Genomic DNA, 23,339 nt, shown 5'->3' with positions numbered 1-23,339 from the left:
GGCTGTTTAAGTGGGTCCTGCGCGTGCGGTTTCTGTAAGGCCAGACAAGCAGATAGGCTCATCCGACTGAATATATAACAATACATGTGTGTGTGTGTATACATATATATGTACGTATGTATGGATACATATATATATATATATATATATTACCTACTGGCGGTCGCCAGTAGGTATATATAGTTAGGATTTTTTCTCTATGGGTTTTTTGAAAATTCTATGTCTAATAACTTTGGCGTTTGTGGACGGAATCGGCTGAAATTTTCAGGAAAATGGCACATTTTGTTTCTGAGCAGCCCTTGAAAATTTGGGGGGGGGTTCGTCCAGTGGGGGCCGAGAAAAAAGGGGGGTCCCAAAACGTGTTTTTAACATTGAGTTTTCCATAGGGCGGTTGGCCTCACTTTTAGCCCGAACGGCTGAATGGATTTGCACGAAACTTGGCAAAATTGTAGGGACTGGTAGCCCGATGTGCCTTTTGTAGGTCTCAATATATGTGCTCCAGTGGATTTTGAGAAATTAACGTTTAAAAAAAGATATATATCTGTAACAGCGGACCGGTTAGCGCTCTGGTTCGCGGACTTTTCGCGCAACGGAGCTTTGTGAAGCGAAGCTGATTGGTTCTCCGGCGTCTGTCAACATTCCAAACAGTCCGTAGCGGCCGCCATCTTGTCTCTCGGTAGGATCGAGAGACAAGAGGAGGTCAAAACAAAGGGGGAAATAACTATAAGGGGGCATAGTAGATCCTCGCTGACCCCCTAGGTTTGATGTGGAGGTTTTAAAAGGGCCCCGCGGGGCAAAAAAAAATAATAAAAATAATAATTGAACGGCTGAATGGATTTGCACGAAACTTGGCAAAATATTAGGGACTGGTAGCCCGATGTGCCTTTGCTAGGTCTCAATATATGTGCTCCAGTGGATTTTGAGAAATTAACGTTCAAAAAAAGATATATATCTGTAACAGCGCTCCGCTTCGCGTAACGGAGGTTTGCGAAGCTGATTGGTCATTCTGTCACTGGGCTATAGTTGGGCTACATCTGGCTGATATTTGGGCTACATTTGTTTTTTTGTGTGTCTGGCGGCCATCTTTGGGCTACATTGGGCTACATTGGGCTTCATTGGGCTACATTCGGCTAATTAGCAAATAGCTCATCGCAAACTAGGAATGGTAAAGAATCGCTATTTATTCCTTAAAGTTCGCTATTTAGGAAATGCAAATAACTTTTATGATACATATGGCGGTTCATCTCTAACAAGATAAGAAGCATAGGGATAGATTTATGATGACTGGCGCATCACCAGGGATGTGTTAGTCATTCTGTGCCGCTGTTCCGTCACCTATGGTGTGCTGCATTTACAATGCGGCGCATCATGGGGCAAAAACAGCACAGATGCGTGATGTATCTGTGCCGTAAAGGTGGCGCATTGCTGGAGTTGTATCGCAAGTGTGATGAAGCTCCAGCAAGGGTCGGGGGTGCCCCTGTCGCAGGGTTTCTGTTCTCACACAGAACTGTGGACAGAGGATTGGAACCTCGGCGAATTAGGGTGTCCCAAAACTCACGTTAGTAATCAAAAACTATTTAGCAAGCTAGGTACAGTGTCACATTGGATATAACAAACTCTCAATGTTTAGACAATCCAGAATATGAACTTATAGTACCTCAGGATACGTGGAACTCATGAACAGTCGGTCGTTATATATTTCTTAGAAACCAGAACATGGAGTTAAGAAGAACACATGTGTATTTGAAATGTTTATTTACTAATGCCGTCTTCTCAGGCGTAGTACCTTAGATAATAAAAGTACACATATTATCAGTAGCAAAATTACCAGCATAGTTACTAGTACATAAAAAGTGAATGGTGATAGTATGTTAACATGCTGTAAATGAATAAGAGTTAGCAACACTTATAAGCAGCCGCGGGCCGTGGAGGGAGTTACGGTGAGGCAGGGAGGCGGGGAGGGGGAGAAGCAGGGTGGAGAATACAAGTACACATATTATCAGTAGCAAAATTACCAGCATAGTTACTAGTACATAAAAAGCGAATGGTGACAGTATGTTAACATGCTGTAAATGAATAAGAGTTAGCAACACTTATAAGCAGCCGCGGGCCGTGGAGGGAGTTACGGTGGGGCAGGGAGGCGGGGAGGGGGAGGGGCAAGGTAGAGAGGGCTCCACCCTGCTTCTCCCCCTCCCCGCCTCCCTGCCCCATCGTAACTCCCTCCACGGCCCGCGGCTGCTTATATCTCACCCTCCCTAATACACATATTATATTATTTGCTAAGAAGGTCTCTTTGTGTTGGTTTAGGGCGTGTCCATACTTTAGTGTCTTAGATTTGAAGGAATCACATCAGCATACACCAGCTCTCTCTTCATGTGAACCGCATCAACTGTTGTGTATGTGTGTTCGGCAAAGCAATATAAAACCCGCCTCATGCCCAGAATTGGCAGAAGTTGCACTTATGTTATGAGTATGAAGTCGTGGAGATCAGACCTCATAACAATTCTGTATCGTGTTGTTCTTGAAACTTTAGCACTCGCTGTACATATATAGTTTAACAAGTAAAGCAGATAGTAGACCAATAACATATTATTCTCATGTAAACCACGATGAACTACTAGGTGGAAAGCTAAAGCAACAACTAAGTGTCGTGTGCAGAAGTTGCAAAAAAGGAAAAATGGCGTTTAAACCGGTAATGAGCCCATGCTAACTTAACACGGTGTAAAGATATCCAGGACCTAGATGACACCTCCTCATGATCCGGAAACGAACTGAATAAGATAATAGAAGTGCCATCTCATGAGAGCAGATTGCAAGTTTATATGTGGACGGTCCGCAAGGTAAAGCATTAAAAACTAGGAAAATTCAATGCTAAAGAAAAATAAAACAGCCAAGTACTTTATCGAGTCTTAAGCCAATAGGCAAGGTAAATAATAAAAACTTGACAAATAAGTCAATGAATTGTCAATGAAATGCTAGTACTCAGCATATCAAACATGAAAAAGGTCTATGACATAACTGTGTATGCAAAATAAGCTGCAACAGCCTCCAATAGGAAGTCACCGTCTTCATCCGAAAACAGTTCAGCCATCCAATTTAAAAGCGGAAAAGAACATACGTGCTCTCCCAGCACCGGATCCTCTATCACCATCAGAGGACAGCTCGGTGGGTTTTCAAGAAAGCTGTGTTCCAAGAAAGACTGTGCTGCCGCCAGTAAATTCCAGGGACCAAGTAGTCCATGCATCAATGCCACAGCCATAATCCTTTCGCCAGGACAAATCAACTCGTGAGTAATGATAGGAGTCATCAGCTGATTAAAGTCGACGTCAGGAGAAACCGGTCCGCAGAGACACAAATCAATGGCCCAATCGAAATCACAGGTCAGGCAGTGAAATACAGGCTGGACACAGGTGAAGTAGGAGAACCGAAAAGATAATCCATATGCCGTGCTTAATATCGCCAACGGCATTGTGCCATAATATTCTAGCATGCGATTGCGGAACAGTGTCAGCAGCTGCAGGGTCGGAGGTTGCATAGGAGGGACATCCATATTTAAAAATGTAAAAAAGCACAAGAGCGTCCGCTGGTAATGCAAGTAAAAATGCAATCCACGAACCAGAGTGGAGAAAATGGAATGAAAGGGAGCAGGGATGACTCCAAAGATTTTCTCAAATGAAGTCACGAGACCACTGGTAACAACTTTAAAAAAGTGTGCCAGGGATTTTGTGGAGGATGCGTTAAAGATAGTCGGAAACATGTTGCTGAAATTGAAAGGCAAACCTGTGTACGGGTGTTCGCTATGTGAAGTACGAAAGTTTCACGGGCCGAACTCAAGGCCACCTCTCTCTGAGACAAAAGAGCTCTTATTCTTGTCATGCCGTTGAAACGTGTCCCAAGGTTGGTATTTGTGGCCAGATTGAAAACTCCCTATGTTCATGTGTGGGAGGAAATAGAACATTTCTGCAGCAAATAACCCGTTCACTTACTGTTACGATAAAAGGAATACTTTTTAATTAACTCAGAACAATCTTCATTATTGAGCATCAAATAACTACCATTTTCCAACAACTTGAACGTGGGGATGATAGCAGGAACTGGCGTGCCTTGCAACACGCAAGCCATATTTGGTCGGTGTTTGTTGCATGAATCGTGTAACTGTATGTGCCTACACATTAGTGAATGATCTGGCGTCTCAGTGCATTCCTCTCCATTCAGATAAACTTCTTGATCATCTTTGAAACATCTGTATGTGTATGGAAGCGACCAGACCTCATGAACAAAAGCACTACCTAAAGGTTCATAAAGACCTATTGGTATATATTTCATACAATTTGAAAACTTATATAAAGCAAAAGGCAGCGTTATTAAACCGTGGATAAGGCATGTTGCCAAAAAACCCGCAATCCTCTGCTGATGATGTCACTGAGCATGTCATGAATGATGTAATATGTGACATCATCAGTAGTGGATTATGGGTAATAGTATCTCTAGTTTACTCCCCTATAGCTGTCTTTCTTTTAACATAAGTGTGTGTTTCCTTCCCTTATACTTACTGTTTTTGGTTCGCTTCCAGTTCGCGTACCAGCGAGCGAACTAGGAAGCGAACTAAGAGAAATAGAGGTTGGCACAGTTCCAAATATTGTACCAATTTTTTAATAACGGGGAGGTAGTTCTGAAAAGAACTTTTTTTTAAATTTTTCTGAACATTTTTTTACTGTTTTTGAATTTTTCGGAACAGTTTTATATTTTTTTGGGTTTTTCTTGGAGGGGGCAATGAAAACGATTCATTGTAAAGGGCTCAACAGGAGCAACAAAACAAAAAAAAGAAGTATTTATTATTTTGGGCGTTTCGGACAAACTTGCATATGATAGTCAATAGCTCTGTTGATCAGAGTGATGCTTCTTTCTCCGTAGGAAATGAATCCATCGCAAAATACGCAGGTGTGTTTTACTTCACCAAATCTCATTTGTATATTTGGCACCATCTCCCTGCCCTCTGGTCCCGTTACTTCCGGTACAACAGATCTTCTGGCCATAATAGGGAGATTATCTAGGTCGTTCCGAAACTGTGCAGCACTGTAGTTGTTAGGATGCCACCTAGTCATATGGCGATGCATTGTGTAGTTTCCGAAACTGTATTTTTTGTCGGTCCCTCTGGACAGTCTATCTTGACATATAAGGCAAGTTACGTATCTTGCATTTACTTTTTTCTGACCTTTGGGAATTTTAAAAAATTGCCAAATGAAGTTTTCTTTCCGGTGAGACGTCTTGGGCTGCTCAGGCAAAAACTGCCTCTCTTCGTGCTCGTCCTCCTGTTCCTCTTCTTCTTCTTCTTGTTGAATTACAACTTGAGCAGGTGGTCCACTCTTCCTTGGATGTGGTGGAGGTGGTGGGGAAGCACCAGCTGAAGCTACTAAAGAAGCCATTGCTCAGTGATCACAAAGGGTCTTTCTCTCACAATGATGAAAGTCAGAGTGAGGAAAGAAGGAGGGATTTTCATCATTTGGGAAAAACAAGAGTTCTCAACCAATCAAAAGTGTTCATTTTAGATTATATGACCTAGTCTTACATCATTAGGAAACCAAAAGTGAAATGAACCAATGAAAAGTGTTATTACCAAGTCACATGACTTGCTGTGTTTACGTTAAGCGCTTTGCAGGGCCTCCCGGTTTGCTTCCAGAAACCTGCGCTTTGGCACTCGCTTCGCGTACCAGTTTGCTAACGTAGCACGTCATATGACGTATCAAGCGACAACGTGGAACGTCATGCGGACGGGAGGCGTCACGATGTTGTTTTCTAACGCGGCACTTGCGGTAAAGAAACGTTTACCGGCTCGCGGTCTATTTCGCGGCATCAAGGTCAGCTAACGGGAAGCTTCCCGATTCGCGAAGCGGGAACGAAGAAAAAAAAATATTTAAAAAAAAAATTATTCATAAACATATAAAATATATTTTTGGATTTAAAGAAGAATACATTTTACAGCTACAGATATTAGCTGTTAAAAAACCAATGAAATTCACAGAAAAAACCATAGGTTATAGACCATATATAGTTAGGAATTAGCATTTACAAAACCTTGAAAATTCACTGAAAAAACCATAGGTTATAGACCATATATAGTTAGGAAATAGCATTTAGAAAACCTTATTTTACTCACACAAAACCATTGAAATTCCATATATAGTTAGTTGCACTAACTATATATCGCGCACCTGCAATCCACTGCTGATGATGTCACATATTACATCATTCATGACATGGTCAGTGACATCACTGATGACATCACTGATGACATCTCAAATGACATCACTGATGACATCACTGATGACAACATCCAGTGACTGTATGCTTCTGTAAAGTTAAAATATGTCTTACATATTGAAGAATGAGTGGATGTATAAGTGTCTGGATGAAGGATTTAGTAGGTGCATGACTGACTGTATAAGTGAGTGATTAAATGTGTCTCACTGAGTGCATGGGTTAGTGACTAAACTGTTTTAAATTGTGCATCATTGTGTCTGTTGTTTTGTAATCTGATGCATGTGTTGATCATTAGCTATATGACTAACTATATGGGTTATTGATTAGTTGCCCAAGTATTTGTATGGGAGACTGAGTGTGTGTGTGGGTGTCTGGGAGGTGTATGACTCTGTGCATAGATGTGTGAGCAGTTGATTCACTAGATGTATGGGTTCAAAAGTGCATGTGGAAACATCTGTATGGGCGGTTGACTGTGTGCATGAGTGTATTGGTGAGTGAATGGATATCTCAGTGCTACATGTCAAAGTAAGTACATATGTAAAACACAGTACATGTGATAGTTGACATATATAAATAACTGTGCATAAGAGCCAGTGAATGTGTGAGTGGCTGTATGGATTATTGTGAACTTGTATCAGGGATTGTATAACAGAGTAAATATGTGTTATTATATGTTCCAATAAGTAAGGTGTGTATAACTATATAGTTGAGGAAATCGAGGTGTGATTGATTCTTTGCAAGACTGACTAGGTGTGTGAGTAACTCCATGGATGAGTGACAGTCTGTGAGTGTCTGTTTACACTGAGTGTATCTAAGGTTATATTAGAGTCTGAAGAGGTTCATTGTATCATCACATGAATGATGTCATCAGTGATGTGATCAGTAATGTCAAATGAGATGTCATCAGTGATGTCATCAGTGATGTCATTTGAGATGTCATCAGTGATGTCATCAGTGATGTCACTGACCATGTCATGAATGATGTAATATGTGACATCATCAGCAGTGGATTGCAGGTGCGCGATATATAGTTAGTGCAACTAACTATATATGGAATTTCAATGGTTTTGTGTGAGTAAAATAAGGTTTTCTAAATGCTATTTCCTAACTATATATGGTCTATAACCTATGGTTTTTTCAGTGAATTTTCAAGGTTTTGTAAATGCTAATTCCTAACTATATATGGTCTATAACCTATGGTTTTTTCTGTGAATATATATATATATATGTGTGTGTGTATATACATATATATGTACATCCACACAAGTTGCTGCACAAAAGAACAACAGGGAACAACAGCGGTCTGCAAGCAGGTAGGTAACTTTATTGGGTCCTCGGCACGACGCGTTTCAGCATTTAGCCTTCATCAGATGCCGAACAAGAAATTACTGGCGCTGTTTTGTAGTCCCTCTTTTGAATGCTGCCTGCATTCCCCCCATTGGTGGAGGCCCGATGGCCCGTAGGACATACAAGTCCCAGCATCCTTCTTCTTGGGACACTAGGAATGGCTGCCAGGCAACGGAGTCAGTGTGTTGGAGACTCCGCGGTCCCCACCTGCTGTGACCTACGTCTTCTGCAGCCTGCCGATGCAGACCCGTTTAGAAGTTGCCGGTTAATACTCAGCGCCTCGCCATGCGCTACGGCCCCTTGCTGGCTAAATACAGTCCTCTCGTGGCCGCAGCGTTTCCAGAAGAAATTCGATCCCTCGAAGAGCATACAGGTGTGCCACTCATTTCTGGAAACGTTAGGACGGGTTCCCTCAGCGTGCAGTGGCCGCACGCAAAATATCCACACAAGTAGCTGCACAAAAGAACAACAGGGAACAACAGCGGTCTGCAAGCAGGTAGGTAACTTTATTGGGTCCTCGGCATGACGCGTTTCAGCATTTAGCCTTCATCAGATGCCGAACAAGAAATTACTGGCGCTGTTTTGTAGTCCCTCTTTTGAATGCTGCCTGCATTCCCCCCATTGGTGGTGGCCCGATGGCCCGTAGGAACTACAAGTCCCAGCATCCCCCTTCTTGGGACACTAGGAATGGCTGCCAGACAACGGAGTCAGTGTGTTGGAGACTCCGCGGTCCCCACCTGCTGCGACCTACGTCTTCTGCAGCCTGCCGATGCAGACCCGTTTAGGAGTTGCCGGTTAATACTCAGCGCCTCGCCATGCGCTATGGCCCCTTGCTGGCTAAATACAGTCCTCTCGTGGCCGCAGCGTTTCCAGAAGAAATTCGATCCCTCGAAGAGCATACAGGTGTGCCACTCATTTCTGGAAACGTTAGGACGGGTTCCCTCAGCGTGCAGTGGCCGCACGCAAAATATCCTCACAAGTTGCTGCACAAAAGAACAACAGGGAACAACAGCGGTCTGCAAGCAGGTAGGTAACTTTATTGGGTCCTCGGCATGATGCGTTTCAGCATTTAGCCTTCATCAAATGCCGAACAAGAAATTACTGGCGCTGTTTTGTAGTCCCTCTTTTGAATGCTGCCCGCATTCCCCCAATTGGTGGAGGCCCGATGGCCCGTAGGAACTACAAGTCCCAGCATCCCCCTTCTTGGTACACTAGGAATGGCTGCCAGACAACGGAGTCAGTGTGTTGGAGACTCCGCGGTCCCCACCTGCTGTGACCTACGTCTTCTGCAGCCTGCCGATGCAGACCCGTTTAGGAGTTGCCGGTTAATACTCAGCGCCTCGCCATGAGCTATGGCCCCTTGCTGGCTAAAGACAGTCCTCTCGTGGCCGCAGCGTTTCCAGAAGAAATTCGATCTATCGAAGAGCATACAGGTGTGCCACTAATTTCTGGAAACGTTAGGACGGGTTCCCTCAGCGTGCAGTGGCCGCACGCAAAATATCCACACAAGTAGCTGCAAAAAAGAACAACAGGGAACAACAGCGGTCTGCAAGCAGGTAGGTAACTTTATTGGGTCCTCGGCATGACGCGTTTCAGCATTTAGCCTTCATCAGATGCCGAACAAGAAATTACTGGCGCTGTTTTGTAGTCCCTCTTTTGAATGCTGCCTGCATTCCCCCCATTGGTGGTGGCCCGATGGCCCGTAGGAACTACAAGTCCCAGCATCCCCCTTCTTGGGACACTAGGAATGGCTGCCAGACAACGGAGTCAGTGTGTTGGAGACTCCGCGGTCCCCACCTGCTGCGACCTACGTCTTCTGCAGCCTGCCGATGCAGACTCGTTTAGGAGTTGCCGGTTAATACTCAGCGCCTCGCCATGAGCTATGGCCCCTTGCTGGCTAAACACAGTCCTCTCGTGGCCGCAGCGTTTCCAGAAGAAATTCGATCTATCGAAGAGCATACAGGTGTGCCACTAATTTCTGGAAACGTTAGGACGGGTTCCCTCAGCGTGCAGTGGCCGCACGCAAAATATCCACACAAGTAGCTGCACAAAAGAACAACAGGGAACAACAGCGGTCTGCAAGCAGGTAGGTAACTTTATTGGGTCCTCGGCATGACGCGTTTCAGCATTTAGCCTTCATCAGATGCCGAACAAGAAATTACTGGCGCTGTTTTGTAGTCCCTCTTTTGAATGGTGCCTGCATTCCCCCCATTGGTGGTGGCCCGATGGCCCATAGGAACTACAAGTCCCAGCATCCCCCTTCTTGGGACACTAGGAATGGCTGCCAGACAACGGAGTCAGTGTGTTGGAGACTCCGCGGTCCCCACCTGCTGCGACCTACGTCTTCTGCAGCCTGCCGATGCAGACCCGTTTAGGAGTTGCCGGTTAATACTCAGCACCTCGCCATGAGCTATGGCCCCTTGCTGGCTAAACACAGTCCTCTCGTGGCCGCAGCGTTTCCAGAAGAAATTCGATCCCTCGAAGAGCATACAGGTGTGCCACTCATTTTTGGAAACGTTAGGACGGGTTCCCTCAGCGTGCAGTGGCCACACGCAAAATATCCACACAAGTTGCTGCACAAAAGAACAACAGGGAACAACAGCGGTCTGCAAGCAGGTAGGTAACTTTATTGGGTCCTCAGCATGACGCGTTTCAGCATTTAGCCTTCATCAGATGCCGAACAAGAAATTACTGGCGCTGTTTTGTAGTCCCTCTTTTGAATGCTGCCTGCCTTCCCCCATTGGTGGTGGCCCGATGGCCCATAGGAACTACAAGTCCCAGCATCCCCCTTCTTGGGACACTAGGAATGGCTGCCAGACAACGGAGTCAGTGTGTTGGAGACTCCGCGGTCCCCACCTGCTGCGACCTACGTCTTCTGCAGCCTGCCGATGCAGACCCGTTTAGGAGTTGCCGGTTAATACTCAGCGCCTCGCCATGAGCTATGGCCCCTTGCTGGCTAAACACAGTCCTATCGTGGCCACAGCGTTTCCAGAAGAAATTCGATCCCTCGAAGAGCATACAGGTGTGCCACTAAATTCTGGAAACGTTAGGACGGGTTCCCTCAGCGTGCAGTGGCCGCACGCAAAATATCCACACAAGTTGCTGCACAAAAGAACAACAGGGAACAACAGCGGTCTGCAAGCAGGTAGGTAACTTTATCGGGTCATCGGCATGACGCGTTTCAGCATTTAGCCTTCATCAGATGCCGAACAATAAATTACTGGCGCTGTTTTGTAGTCCCTCTTTTGAATGCTTCCCGCATTCCCCCAATTGGTGGAGGCCCGATGGCCCGTAGGAACTACAAGTCCCAGCATCCCCCTTCTTGGGACACTAGGAATGGCTGCCAGACAACGGAGTCAGTGTGTTGGAGACTCCGCGGTCCCCACCTGCTGCGACCTACGTCTTCTGCAGCCTGCCGATGCAGACCCGTTTAGGAGTTGCCGGATAATACTCAGCGCCTCGCCATGAGCTATGGCCCCTTGCTGGCTAAACACAGTCCTCTCGTGGCCGCAGCGTTTCCAGAAGAAATTCGATCTATCGAAGAGCATACAGGTGTGCCACTAATTTCTGGAAACGTTAGGACGGGTTCCCTCAGCGTGCAGTGGCCGCACGCAAAATATCCACACAAGTAGCTGCACAAAAGAACAACAGGGAACAACAGCGGTCTGCAAGCAGGTAGGTAACTTTATTGGGTCCTCGGCATGACGCGTTTCAGCATTTAGCCTTCATCAGATGCCGAACAAGAAATTACTGGCGCTGTTTTGTAGTCCCTCTTTTGAATGCTGCCTGCATTCCCCCCATTGGTGGTGGCCCGATGGCCCGTAGGAACTACAAGTCCCAGCATCCCCCTTCTTGGGACACTAGGAATGGCTGCCAGACAACGGAGTCAGTGTGTTGGAGACTCCGCGGTCCCCACCTGCTGCGACCTACGTCTTCTGCAGCCTGCCGATGCAGACCTGTTTAGGAGTTGCCGGTTAATACTCAGCGCCTTGCCATGCGCTATGGCCCCTTGCTGGCTAAATACAGTCCTCTCGTGGCTGCAGCGTTTCCAGAAGAAATTCGATCCCTCGAAGAGCATACAGGTGTGCCACTCATTTCTGGAAACGTTAGGACGGGTATCCTCAGCGTGCAGTGGCCGCACGCAAAATATCCTCACAAGTTGCTGCACAAAAGAACAACAGGGAACAACAGCGGTCTGCAAGCAGGTAGGTAACTTTATTGGGTCCTCGGCATGATGCGTTTCAGCATTTAGCCTTCATCAAATGCCGAACAAGAAATTACTGGCGCTGTTTTGTAGTCCCTCTTTTGAATGCTGCCCTCATTCCCCCAATTGGTGGAGGCCCGATGGCCCGTAGGAACTACAAGTCCCAGCATCCCCCTTCTTGGTACACTAGGAATGGCTGCCAGACAACGGAGTCAGTGTGTTGGAGACTCCGCGGTCCCCACCTGCTGCGACCTACGTCTTCTGCAGCCTGCCGATGCAGACCCGTTTAGGAGTTGCCGGTTAATACTCAGCGCCTCGTCATGAGCTATGGCCCCTTGCTGGCTAAAGACAGTCCTCTCGTGGCCGCAGCGTTTCCAGAAGAAATTCGATCTATCGAAGAGCATACAGGTGTGCCACTAATTTCTGGAAACGTTAGGACGGGTTCCCTCAGCGTGCAGTGGCCGCACGCAAAATATCCACACAAGTAGCTGCAAAAAAGAACAACAGGGAACAACAGCGGTCTGCAAGCAGGTAGGTAACTTTATTGGGTCCTCTGCATGACGCGTTTCAGCATTTAGCCTTCATCAGATGCCGAACAAGAAATTACTGGCGCTGTTTTGTAGTCCCTCTTTTGAATGCTGCCTGCATTCCCCCCATTGGTGGTGGCCCGATGGCCCATAGGAACTACAAGTCCCAGCATCCCCCTTCTTGGGACACTAGGAATGGCTGCCAGACAACGGAGTCAGTGTGTTGGAGACTCCGCGGTCCCCACCTGCTGCGACCTACGTCTTCTGCAGCCTGCTGATGCAGACCCGTTTAGGAGTTGCCGGTTAATACTCAGCGCCTCGCCATGCGCTATGGCCCCTTGCTGGCTAAATACAGTCCTCTCGTGGCCGCAGCGTTTCCAGAAAATTCGATCCCTCGAAGAGCATACAGGTGTGCCACTCTTTTCTGGAAACGTTAGGACGTGTTCCCTCAGCGTGCAGTGGCCGCACGCAAAATATCCACACAAGTTGCTGCACAAAAGAACAACAGGGAACAACAGCGGTCTGCAAGCAGGTAGGTAACTTTATTGGGTCCTCGGCATGACGTGTTTCAGCATTTAGCCTTCATCAGATGCCGAACAAGAAATTACTGGCGCTGATTGTAGTCCCTCTTTTGAATGCTGCCCGCATTCCCCCAATTGGTGGAGGCCCGATGGCCCGTAGGAACTACAAGTCCCAGCATCCCCCTTCTTGGGACACTAGGAATGGCTGCCAGACAACGGAGTCAGTGTGTTGGAGACTCCGCGGTCCCCACCTGCTGCGACCTACGTCTTCTGCAGCCTGCCGATGCAGACTCGTTTAGGAGTTGCCGGTTAATACTCAGCGCCTCGCCATGAGCTATGGCCCCTTGCTGGCTAAACACTGTCCTCTCGTGGCCGCAGCGTTTCCAGAAGAAATTCGATCTATCGAAGAGCATACAGGTGTGCCACTAATTTCTGCAAACGTTAGGACGGGTTCCCTCAGCGTGCAGTGGCCGCACGCAAAATATCCACACAAGTAGCTGCACAAAAGAACAACAGGGAACAACAGCGGTCTGCAAGCAGGTAGGTAACTTTATTGGGTCCTCGGCATGACGCGTTTCAGCATTTAGCCTTCATCAGATGCCGAACAAGAAATTACTGGCGCTGTTTTGTAGTCCCTCTTTTGAATGCTGCCTGCATTCCCCCCATTGGTGGTGGCCCGATGGCCCATAGGAACTACAAGTCCCAGCATCCCCCTTCTTGGGACACTAGGAATGGCTGCCAGACAACGGAGTCAGTGTGTTGAGACTCCGCGGTCCCCACCTGCTGCGACCTACGTCTTCTGCAGCCTGCTGATGCAGACCCGTTTAGGAGTTGCCGGTTAATACTCAGCGCCTCGCCATGAGCTATGGCCCCTTGCTGGCTAAACTCAGTCCTCTCGTGGCCGCAGCGTTTTCAGAAGAAATTCGATCCCTCGAAGAGCATACAGGTGTGCCACTCATTTTTGGAAACGTTAGGACGGGTTCCCTCAGCGTGCAGTGGCCACACGCAAAATATCCACACAAGTTGCTGCACAAAAGAACAACAGGGAACAACAGAGGTCTGCAAGCAGGTAGGTAACTTTGTCGGGTCCTCGGCATGACCCGTTTCAGCATTTAGCCTTCATCAGATGCCGAACAAGAAATTACTGGCACTGTTTTGTAGTCCCTCTTTTGAATGCTGCCCGCATTCCCCCAATTGGTGGAGGCCCGATGGCCCGTAGGAACTACAAGTCCACGCATCCCCCTTCTTGGGACACTAGGAATGGCTGCCAGACAACGGAGTCAGTGTGTTGGAGACTCCGCGGTCCCCACCTGCTGCGACCTACGTCTTCTGCAGCCTGCCGATGCAGACCCGTTTAGGAGTTGCCGGTTAATACTCAGCGCCTCGCCATGAGCTATGGCCCCTTGCTGGCTAAACACAGTCCTCTCGTGGCCGCAGCGTTTCCAGAAGAAATTCGATCCCTCGAAGAGCATACAGGTGTGCCACTAATTTCTGGAAACGTTAGGACGTGTTCCCTCAGCGTGCAGTGGCCGCATGCAAAATATCCACACAAGTTGCTGCACAAAAGAACAACAGGGAACAACATATGCATGTGTATATATGTGTGTGTGTGTACATATATATGTACGTATGTGTGTGTATACATATATATATGTACGTATGTATGTGTGTGGCTGTATATATATATATATAATCAGGGCTTTAAGTGGGATGAAAAAACTGGGGGACCCTCAAGGGGGCGTGGCCAATGTAATTAAGGGCGTGGCCTAAAAACACATAAGCTAAAAATCTGTGCTTAGCATAGTGTGGCGCCCGACTTGTATTTTGCGGTTTCTGTCATTGCATCCAGATATATGCTACAACAAGTAACATCATACCTACAACAAGGCAGGACTATTGGCTTTGTCAATGGTAGTTAGTTGCATAAGACAAATAAGCAGCAACTATGGCTTGTTGTATATAATATTGAAAAAGCTTCCACCTAAAGCCCTGCTGAAACCACGATGATGTTGCTGCTCCTGAGTTTCAAAATGAGAAGGGAAATCAATAGATAAAATGACTCTTTTTAATAGATTTCCCTTCTCCTGCAACACTCACCTGGCATGACGTCATGCCGTAACTTCTCCACTAGTGAGAAGTGAGCAGTGTGAGCAGCGCACATCCATGTGCCTGCTGCCACTGCAGTACGGGGAAATAACGGACTGCCTGTGCCAGGGACAAAACAGAACCTGATAAAGACCCGTTTCCAGGCCCCCTTAAAAAAAAACTCAGACCCGGTGAGACCCGGGCCACTTAAAGCCCTGTATACAATGCTATGGAAGGCTGCTTGAATCTAGTCTGTTCCATGCCAGTATTTACTGGAACAACAAACCCCGCTGAAGCTAAATCACGTGGTTTACTAGAAGTGAGTTGTTCTAATTTAGGCGGTGGGCGGGTGGGGGGATTACAGACCAGGCACCTGCCTATAAAAGCTGGCAGGGAGTGAAGAGACAGACAGGACCAGCGCAGAAGGAGCTTCCACGGGGGGCTGACTGCACAGGCCCCTCTCGAGCTGAACTCCAAGGAAAAGAAGACCCTCCGTCCAGCGGGGAGCACGTGAGTAAAGGGGGGCACCTCACAACCCGCGGGCTGACGTGCTTTAAGCTGAAGTGTTGTGTGTGCACACCCCGGCCTCTCTGTGCAGCATCTATCTGTTTGTGGGCCGGGAGATGATGCTCGAGCAAAACCACAAGTACCAAAATACAGCGCCTTGTTGGCTAAAATCACGACAGAGAGCTGTGTAGGGTGGCAGGGGAGGGGCGACGCTTAACTGACTTTTTCTTCTCTTTTATTGTCTGATCTTAAACTCCTCCCGTCTTCTCCTATACAACTCATGAACAGAGATGTGCCCCATGGGTCGGTGTATGGACTTCTTGGCACTTAAGACCCCACTGTCTATTCTTCACATTTAAAAACAAAGACATATAGTCCCAGCCTTCTTCCTTTCTAATATTGATAGCGCTCTGTGTTACATCTAGGAAGAGTTCCTTCCTCTGGATTCCCTTTATTCACACCTTCCTTCCATGTTCCTTTTAGTATTTTACTTTACTTCCATTGATATGAATTCATTAGTTCATTCAACCCCCTGCTGTGCTTCACCTTCGGAGATAAAGTTCTACATTATCGATTACTGCATTGGTTCTGTCACTACTTGCCCCCCTCACCCCCTCTTCTCCCCCTTTATGGAGTATACTCTGTTCCCCTTTCCTCCTAAGAGCTGGGCTTTTTGCGCGGCTTGTTGACTTTATATTGTGTCTCTGAGTGCTAACGAAGGTTCGTGGCTTGGATTTGTCAGGGGTTGTTATTTTTAAATGAGTTCGCCCTGGTTTGTTCTTCCGCCCCGAAACCACAGTCAAGGTCGACATTGTCTCGGTTAATAATTCTTTTAATCCGGTCTGGTGAAAAGGAAACTAGAGCACACTCTATGCCCTCTAGAAGATCTTATGTCTTGGTTCAAAACATCCCTTCTCTGGAACCCTAGTTAACTTGGGATTGTCAACCCCCACTGCCTTCTGTTAACCCGTTTTAGGTTTAATATAATTCATCCTTTGTTGCTGTGCCAAATGGCTGGACAACAGAGACAATCCATACTCTCTGCCAATGTGATGGTTGCTGCGTTCAAGACGCTATGTACTTTTGGTTTGTCATTCGTTCGTTCGTTCAAATAACTTTAATCGATTCATTAGAATCATAAAAGTTTACACAATAAAACATCATAATTACAAAATTCGCACATATTCCCTACCATAGATCTTAATAAACCAGCAAAATGAATCAATTTTAAAATCATCATAGCTATCCCCACCTCAGTTTGTCCAACTGACTACAAAGAAAATTCTTAAATATAATAAGTTTCATTTTCACACTTCATAACGTTTCCTGATTATAAAAGTACTGCACTAGTGAAAATCCATGCTTTGTCAAAGTCATGGTTGCTGCGTTCAAGACTCTATGTACTTTTGGTTTGTCCTTTTTACTCCAATATTCGTAAAAGATCTTTAACCGCATCCGCGCTAGCGGTTTTCCCGCTGTGCGCGGCGTTTTTTAAAAAGCCGCGTTACATGACGAGCTGAGCTCGTCATGAGCGTACGAGCGTCGTAACTCATGACGAGCTGAGCTTGTCATGAGCGGGGAAGGGGTTAAAGCCACTTTTTACTGGGTGGAATTATAGGCAGGCCAGGCCAGCCCTGCTACATCTGCAGATGCTGACTGATGTTCGAACCTGGCTTTATGTTGCTTGCTTTTTTGGTTGCAGCCTACCATACTGCACAGCTGTCTGGTTTGCAAAAGACATCTTAGGGACATTCAGAAAGCTGACCTTGGAATGGATTCCTCCTGTTGATTTCCATTGGCTTTGTGGTTTGTATCTCACATGTTCTGGCATTCTATTTGGTGGCTTTATTTAGGCTCCCCAGGTTCAGTTCGCCCCTCCCATTGCCTAAGCTGTGTTTTCTGTACTGTTCCATGAACTCACTTTCTGTAAACAGGCCTTTAAATCTTGTTCTTATCTAGTCACATTTGCTGTACATTCAAAGACCAGGGTCAAATGTCAGACGCTGGGAGTGCTTGTTTACTTTTCTTTCTCTGACTTTAACATTAGATGAGTCATGTGACAATCTGGCTAGATACTGGGAGTAGGGAAGAGGTTTTTTCTAGCACGACAACATTTTAAAGAACTGTGTAAGTATTTCAGAATATATCTGAATCAGGAACACAAATGAAGCCCATTTTTTGTTATTTCTGAAGTGTGTTGGGAACAAATACTTTAATATGATCAAACAAATCATTTCACTAGGTGATGCAATTCCCACACATTTTCGTTTGTGGAAACTCTACTCTAAGCCAATGCACTCTTCATCACCCTACTCCTTGGCCACTGCACTCTACACCTCTCCGGTCTAGGCTACACCAATCTACTCTGCACAACCCATCTCTATGCCACTCTACTATATGCCAAAACTCTTGCCGCCAATGCTCTATAACACTCACCTCTATGCCCCTGCACTGTATGCCAACCCACTAAATGTCACCCAAATCTACTCTGCACCACTGCACTCCTAATGCCACTGCACTCTCCACCACTTTACTCTTAGCCACTACACTCTATGCCATGCTACGCAAATGCACTCTACCCTGCACCACTCCACTCTATGCCACTTCACTCTATTTTGAAGCAATCTACTCTATGCCACTGCACCCTATACCACTGTGGTCCACTCTATGCCAATGCACTTTTCACCACTCTACTCTTTGCCGCTGCACTCTACACATATTCAGTCTAGGCCACACCAATCTACTCTGCATAACTCCGCTTTATGCCACTGTACTCTATGCCGAATCCCTTGCAGCAAATGCTCTATAACGCTCAACTCTATGCCCCTGTACTCTATGCCAATCCACTATAAACCACTCTAATCTAATCTGCACCACTGCACTCTACACCAATGTACTCTAAGCCTCTAACCTCTATGCAACTCTATGCAAAGGCACTCTACCCTGCACCACTCCACTCTATGCCACTACTTTGAACCAATCTACTCTACACCACTGCACCCTATACCACTCTATGCCACTCTACTCTTAACTACTGCACTCTACACCAATGCACTTTAAACATCTGCACTGTATGTAACAGTACTCTGCATCACTGTACTCTATGCCACTGCTATCTACGCAACTTTACTCCACTCCACACCACTGAACTCAAACACTCTACTCTGCAACACTGCACTCTCCACCACTGAACTCTACACCACTCTACTATGCCTTTTTCCATTCTACGCAACTGCACCGTTTGTTTTAGTGAATTTCTCAAGTTTTTCACTTCTATTTCTCAACTATAGCATCCCTGTAACCTCTGTTTTTTTCAGTGAATTTCTAATGTTTAATAATGCTATTTTCTAACTATAACCTGGGTGTCTGAGTGGGCGTGTGAGGGGCTGTTTGGATGTGAAAATGAGTGTGTGATTGGTTGTGTGGGTGTTTAAGTGGGTGTTTGAGTGTGTGTGAGTGGTTTTTGTCAACATCTGAATGAGTGTATGAGTGGCTGTACAGGTGTGTGAGTGAATGAGTGTGCGATTGTGTGGGCATGTAATTAGGTGTGTGAGTGCCTGTGTGGGTCTGTGGTTGGATGTGTGAGTCTGTGAGTAGGTGTGTGAGTGGTTGTGTGGGTGTGTGAGTGGGTCTGTGAGTGGGTATATGTATTTTTTTTTAATTGGGGTCTAGATCTGTGGCTCTGCCACAAATTCTCACGGGGGGCTATGCTGAGCACAGCAGACCCTCACGTGCCCCAAAAAAACGATTCCCACAAATTCTTCTCCATGAGGGGTCCTCACAGACCTTTTCACAAGTCACATGGGATAAGGATACCTCTATCTTGACCCCCTATATACTATTTCTACTTTATGTTCCTCCCCAATGAACCATATCCCGATTCACCAAATGTCAACCACAACTTTCCTCTCAGGTTACGGTCAGCCAATCACGGCATTGCTGTTGGCCCATGGCTCCATGGATGCTCTGCAGTGGATCTGGGTCTCTAGATACACCCCGATCTTTTTTCTTTAATAAATCCAAAACTAGTGAACAGATTTACACCAAATTTTAAAAAGGACTCATTCTGGACCACGATCTAGCTTTCTGCCAAATTTAATGTAATGTAATTCATATGTATAGACACCTGAAAACACAATCTTTGTCTGCAGTCTTCCGCCTCATAGACACACAGACAATATAAGTTCAAAATGTGTAAACATTGTTTGTTTGTTTGTTCATGACAATACCTCTTTCTAACACATAGCATTTTCTTCGCAGGTGCTGGCAATAGGACAAGAGGCTTGAACAGAGTAAACTGGGACTGCAAAAAGTGCTTTTGGAAGCACCATCTCTGGAATCACCAAATAAAAATTTTCAAGAACTTCATCTTGCTGGTAACTGAGCGCACCACAGAGAAGTGGAGCCCTCCCTGGCTGACGAGAAGACTGTAGTTCTTAATTCACTTGGACTTCTGGGCGCTAGACCTCAGGGAACCTTGAAGTGATAAGAAAGTGTGCTGTGTTTTTCACACTTGGGCCTCATAAAAGAACTATTGCCCTGCAGACATTTCAGGGAAGAAACCTTGAAAATAATTCAAAATATATTTGGAAAGGAGTCTACACACCACACACTTGTCTCATATACACAAACTGATTGTTGGACAAAAATAATTGAAACAGATGTAAAGTGTGAATCATCTAATAACTAATTGTGTATTTTCAATAATAAATTAAAAGGGATCACGTGATACGTGCTTTCAAGGAAAGACATTAAAAAGGACAATAAAGATACAGACAGAAGACCGTGAAAGACATGGATCAGCAGAAAAGAGATGAGGAGGAGGCAGCCAAGCGCCAATTGGCTGGCACTTTAGGGGGGTTAGGTGCTGGGGCGGGTACAGGAGCGGGTGTGGGAGCCGCTACAGGGTTCCTTGTAGGAGGGCCTATTGGTGCGGCGATTGGAGCAATGATAGGATTTTTCGGGGGTGCTGCTGCGGGAACTGGTGTTGGAGCCGCGGCTAGTAAGTAGTGTTCCTAGTAGTATCCAGCAGGACACTACCATGAACGGCCATTATAACAGGTCATTTACTAAATTACCAAAATCTGTTAAATTACCCAAAATGTATAGTTCTATGCTACAGTATTCTATGCTAGACTGTCCAAGGAACAATCTTATAACCAGTATGTTAAATAAAACCACAGAATCCATCATTTGTGCCTTGAAACCATTTGTAACAGATCATCTCTTGTGCACGGTGCCAGGGTGCACCCGAGCCTTACATTTAGTTCAATACAATGGAGTTTAGTGTGGTTTTTTAAGTGTTTTGCTTTTTTCACTGGCAGTTTACACGCTTCTCCAGAAAAATCTGGAAATGCAGGCATGCCTTTCTGGTGCAATTAATAGCTGCAGGTAGTGACCACAAGCACACAGTAGCACTGGAAGGGTGTCAGCCTCTCTAACCAATAGACGGGGGCGATGGAATCATGAACCATATGAAGCAAGTGGGGGTAAGAGAGACCCTATCTCAGCCCGGCCCCACTCATACCAGGGTTTGATTCTGTCTGATCCTGGGAGAGATGTCCTGATGAAGGCCTGTGATCACTTCTGATTTTATAAGAAATTGTGGTGATATTTGTGCTAGGAATCACAAGTCCACTACTCTCCATTTGCAAACTATTTATATGCATAAGGCTATGTTTTGTAATTCACTAACTAAATTCAATGAATTCTACTTTTTACAAATATTTCTGCTTTTAATAAAGCCAATTACATAAGCTGTTATGGCACTGCTCCTTTTTGGTATTTATGATTAATACTTTGACATACCTGGACATTTATTTATTTAGTTTGTTGTTTTTCCCTGAAACTCATTGTGGCTCTCGGCATTTCTGAGACATTACTTGTGGGTGTTATTGGGACAGCGATGCATTCTGTCATGTTACTCGTCTTCTGCAATATTCTGTGCAGATTTACTTTCACTGGAAAGACAGGGTTTAGCCATCGAATAACCAGCCATGAATGGGACAACACAGTAAAACCAAGTCCTGGGCACACGTCAAGGATAATGTTTTTTAGAATGTTAAGTGCACTAACGTAGTGCTTGATTGAAGAACTATTACAAAGTTCGACAACGGTAGGTCTTGTAATAGATGATGTTTATGCAAAAACTTGGATTTCATGAAAGGAATACACCAGCCAATGGGAGTGAATGGGAAAACACAGTGGTGGGAAGACAATCACTACTCACAGACCTACATACAACTAAAAACCACTGCATCATGGGAGAGTGCGACTCAGAGGACCGAGCGGGTGTTCAAGGTTTCATTGTTGTTGTGACACAGAATGGTGTCACACCTTGTTGGTCAGGTGTGTGAGTAAAGAGGCGTGAATGCAGTTGCTTCATTATTTTAAAGTCAGTGGAGTGGGAACTTGTGGTCAGGGCTGAGAGACCCTAAGAGTTGAATAATGGCAGCCTTTGGGATTTGGAAGCAGTACCTGATCCATTGACAGTCCATGAGCTTCTGGACTGCTATTACAGTGTTTGTGCATTTATATTTGTGCGCATCATTAACAAATGCATTTTCGATTCTACGTGTCCACATTGATATAGTGCTGCTGTCTTTAAAGTGAATTTCCTATGACATGTAGAAGTGAGTTTTCTTGGCTCTTGTTATCTATATGTGTCTCAGTTCAGGCTCAGTCGCCATCTTTCTCAAAATGGATGCCCCTGCATATTTCACTGTTTATTATTTCTGCAGCACATGCCGATTTAAAGGTTGGAGAAAGACTCTTTTTCTTGTCCATCTTTGTATCTTAACCACAATTAGCAAATTATTAGATGTTTAATTCCCTCTTCAATAGTTGTCAGTCATTCAGTCAATAAATCTTTATTCGGTTTACGTAAGAATCCATAATAGATAATACTTAAAACATGTAAAACTTGTTTTATCACAATTAAAATGCAGGTCTACAATATATAAAGTTTAAAAACCAAATGTGGTAAAAGCCATATCCTCTACATTTGCAAAACCTAAAAAGAAGAACAAAGTGCAAAGTACTTTAAAATCAAGATTTATAGCGAGAAGCAAACTCAGGCCTTTGAACCATCAACCCATATTAGGGTAGGCCGCCATAACATGAACAATGTACAGGACGGCATAACAATGTATATAATAAAACAGCAGATTGCAAAATACACAGATTATTAACGGAAGATGATCATTCATTTTTAATAGAGACTAGACCCCTGCTCGCTTCTTTAGACTAAGAGCAGCCTGAATAAATGTATAGACAATTAAACAAACGAGTTCATTTGGAAGAGATTGAAGGTACAAATTGCCACTCTATATCACCTGATGTCTACCGTCTTCCAAGCAGGCACTAAAAACTGCTTTCTTGGTTATTCATGAAGTTTGCAAAAGAGGAAGAAATGTGAAGTGGATTGAAGTGCAGCTGAACCACTTGGACAAGGAGAAAGGAGAGCATTTGTATATGTAACCTCCAGGTAGCTGACTAGAAAATGAACCCTGTGGAACCCAAAGTGTAAGCAGGAACCTGTGAAGAGCGAAAGGGACACATTGTGACTATGGGTGCAAACCTGTGAAGAGCGAAAGGGACACATTGTGGTTATGGGTGCAAACCTGTGAAGAGTGAAAGGGACACATTGTGGCTATGGGTGCAAACCTATAAAGAGCGAAAGGGACACATTGTGGATAGATATGGGTGCATGGAAGCAGTAGTGGGGAGAGGCTGACACTCCCTGGCCTTGAGTTTTGTCAGTTCCACCCTCTCTCTGTCTAGGAAATAGGAATAGCATTTAAACCCCATCTTTAGTAGAGAGCCTCATATATTCGAGGGTGTTAAAGAACTCCGGCTTGCCTGACCCGGTCAAAGTGTCCCTGAGGT

General features: G+C 45.4%; 1 long non-coding RNA gene across 1 annotated transcript; it reads left to right on the top strand.

Moving 5' to 3' along the window:
* The first annotated feature begins 15,321 nt into the window (after positions 1 to 15,321).
* Positions 15,322 to 21,208, top strand: LOC144827045 (uncharacterized). The gene is made up of 2 exons (XR_013609992.1): positions 15,322 to 15,455; positions 19,713 to 21,208. It is a non-coding gene; the product is annotated as an uncharacterized LOC144827045 (long non-coding RNA).
* Positions 21,209 to 23,339: the final 2,131 nt, after the last annotated feature.

Source organism: Lissotriton helveticus, chromosome 4_1, assembly GCF_964261635.1.
Source record: "Lissotriton helveticus chromosome 4_1, aLisHel1.1, whole genome shotgun sequence".
NCBI classification, from domain to species: Eukaryota; Metazoa; Chordata; class Amphibia; order Caudata; family Salamandridae; genus Lissotriton; species Lissotriton helveticus.
Note: the sequence above shows the minus strand (reverse complement) of the source record. Positions and strands in the feature narration are given on the sequence as shown.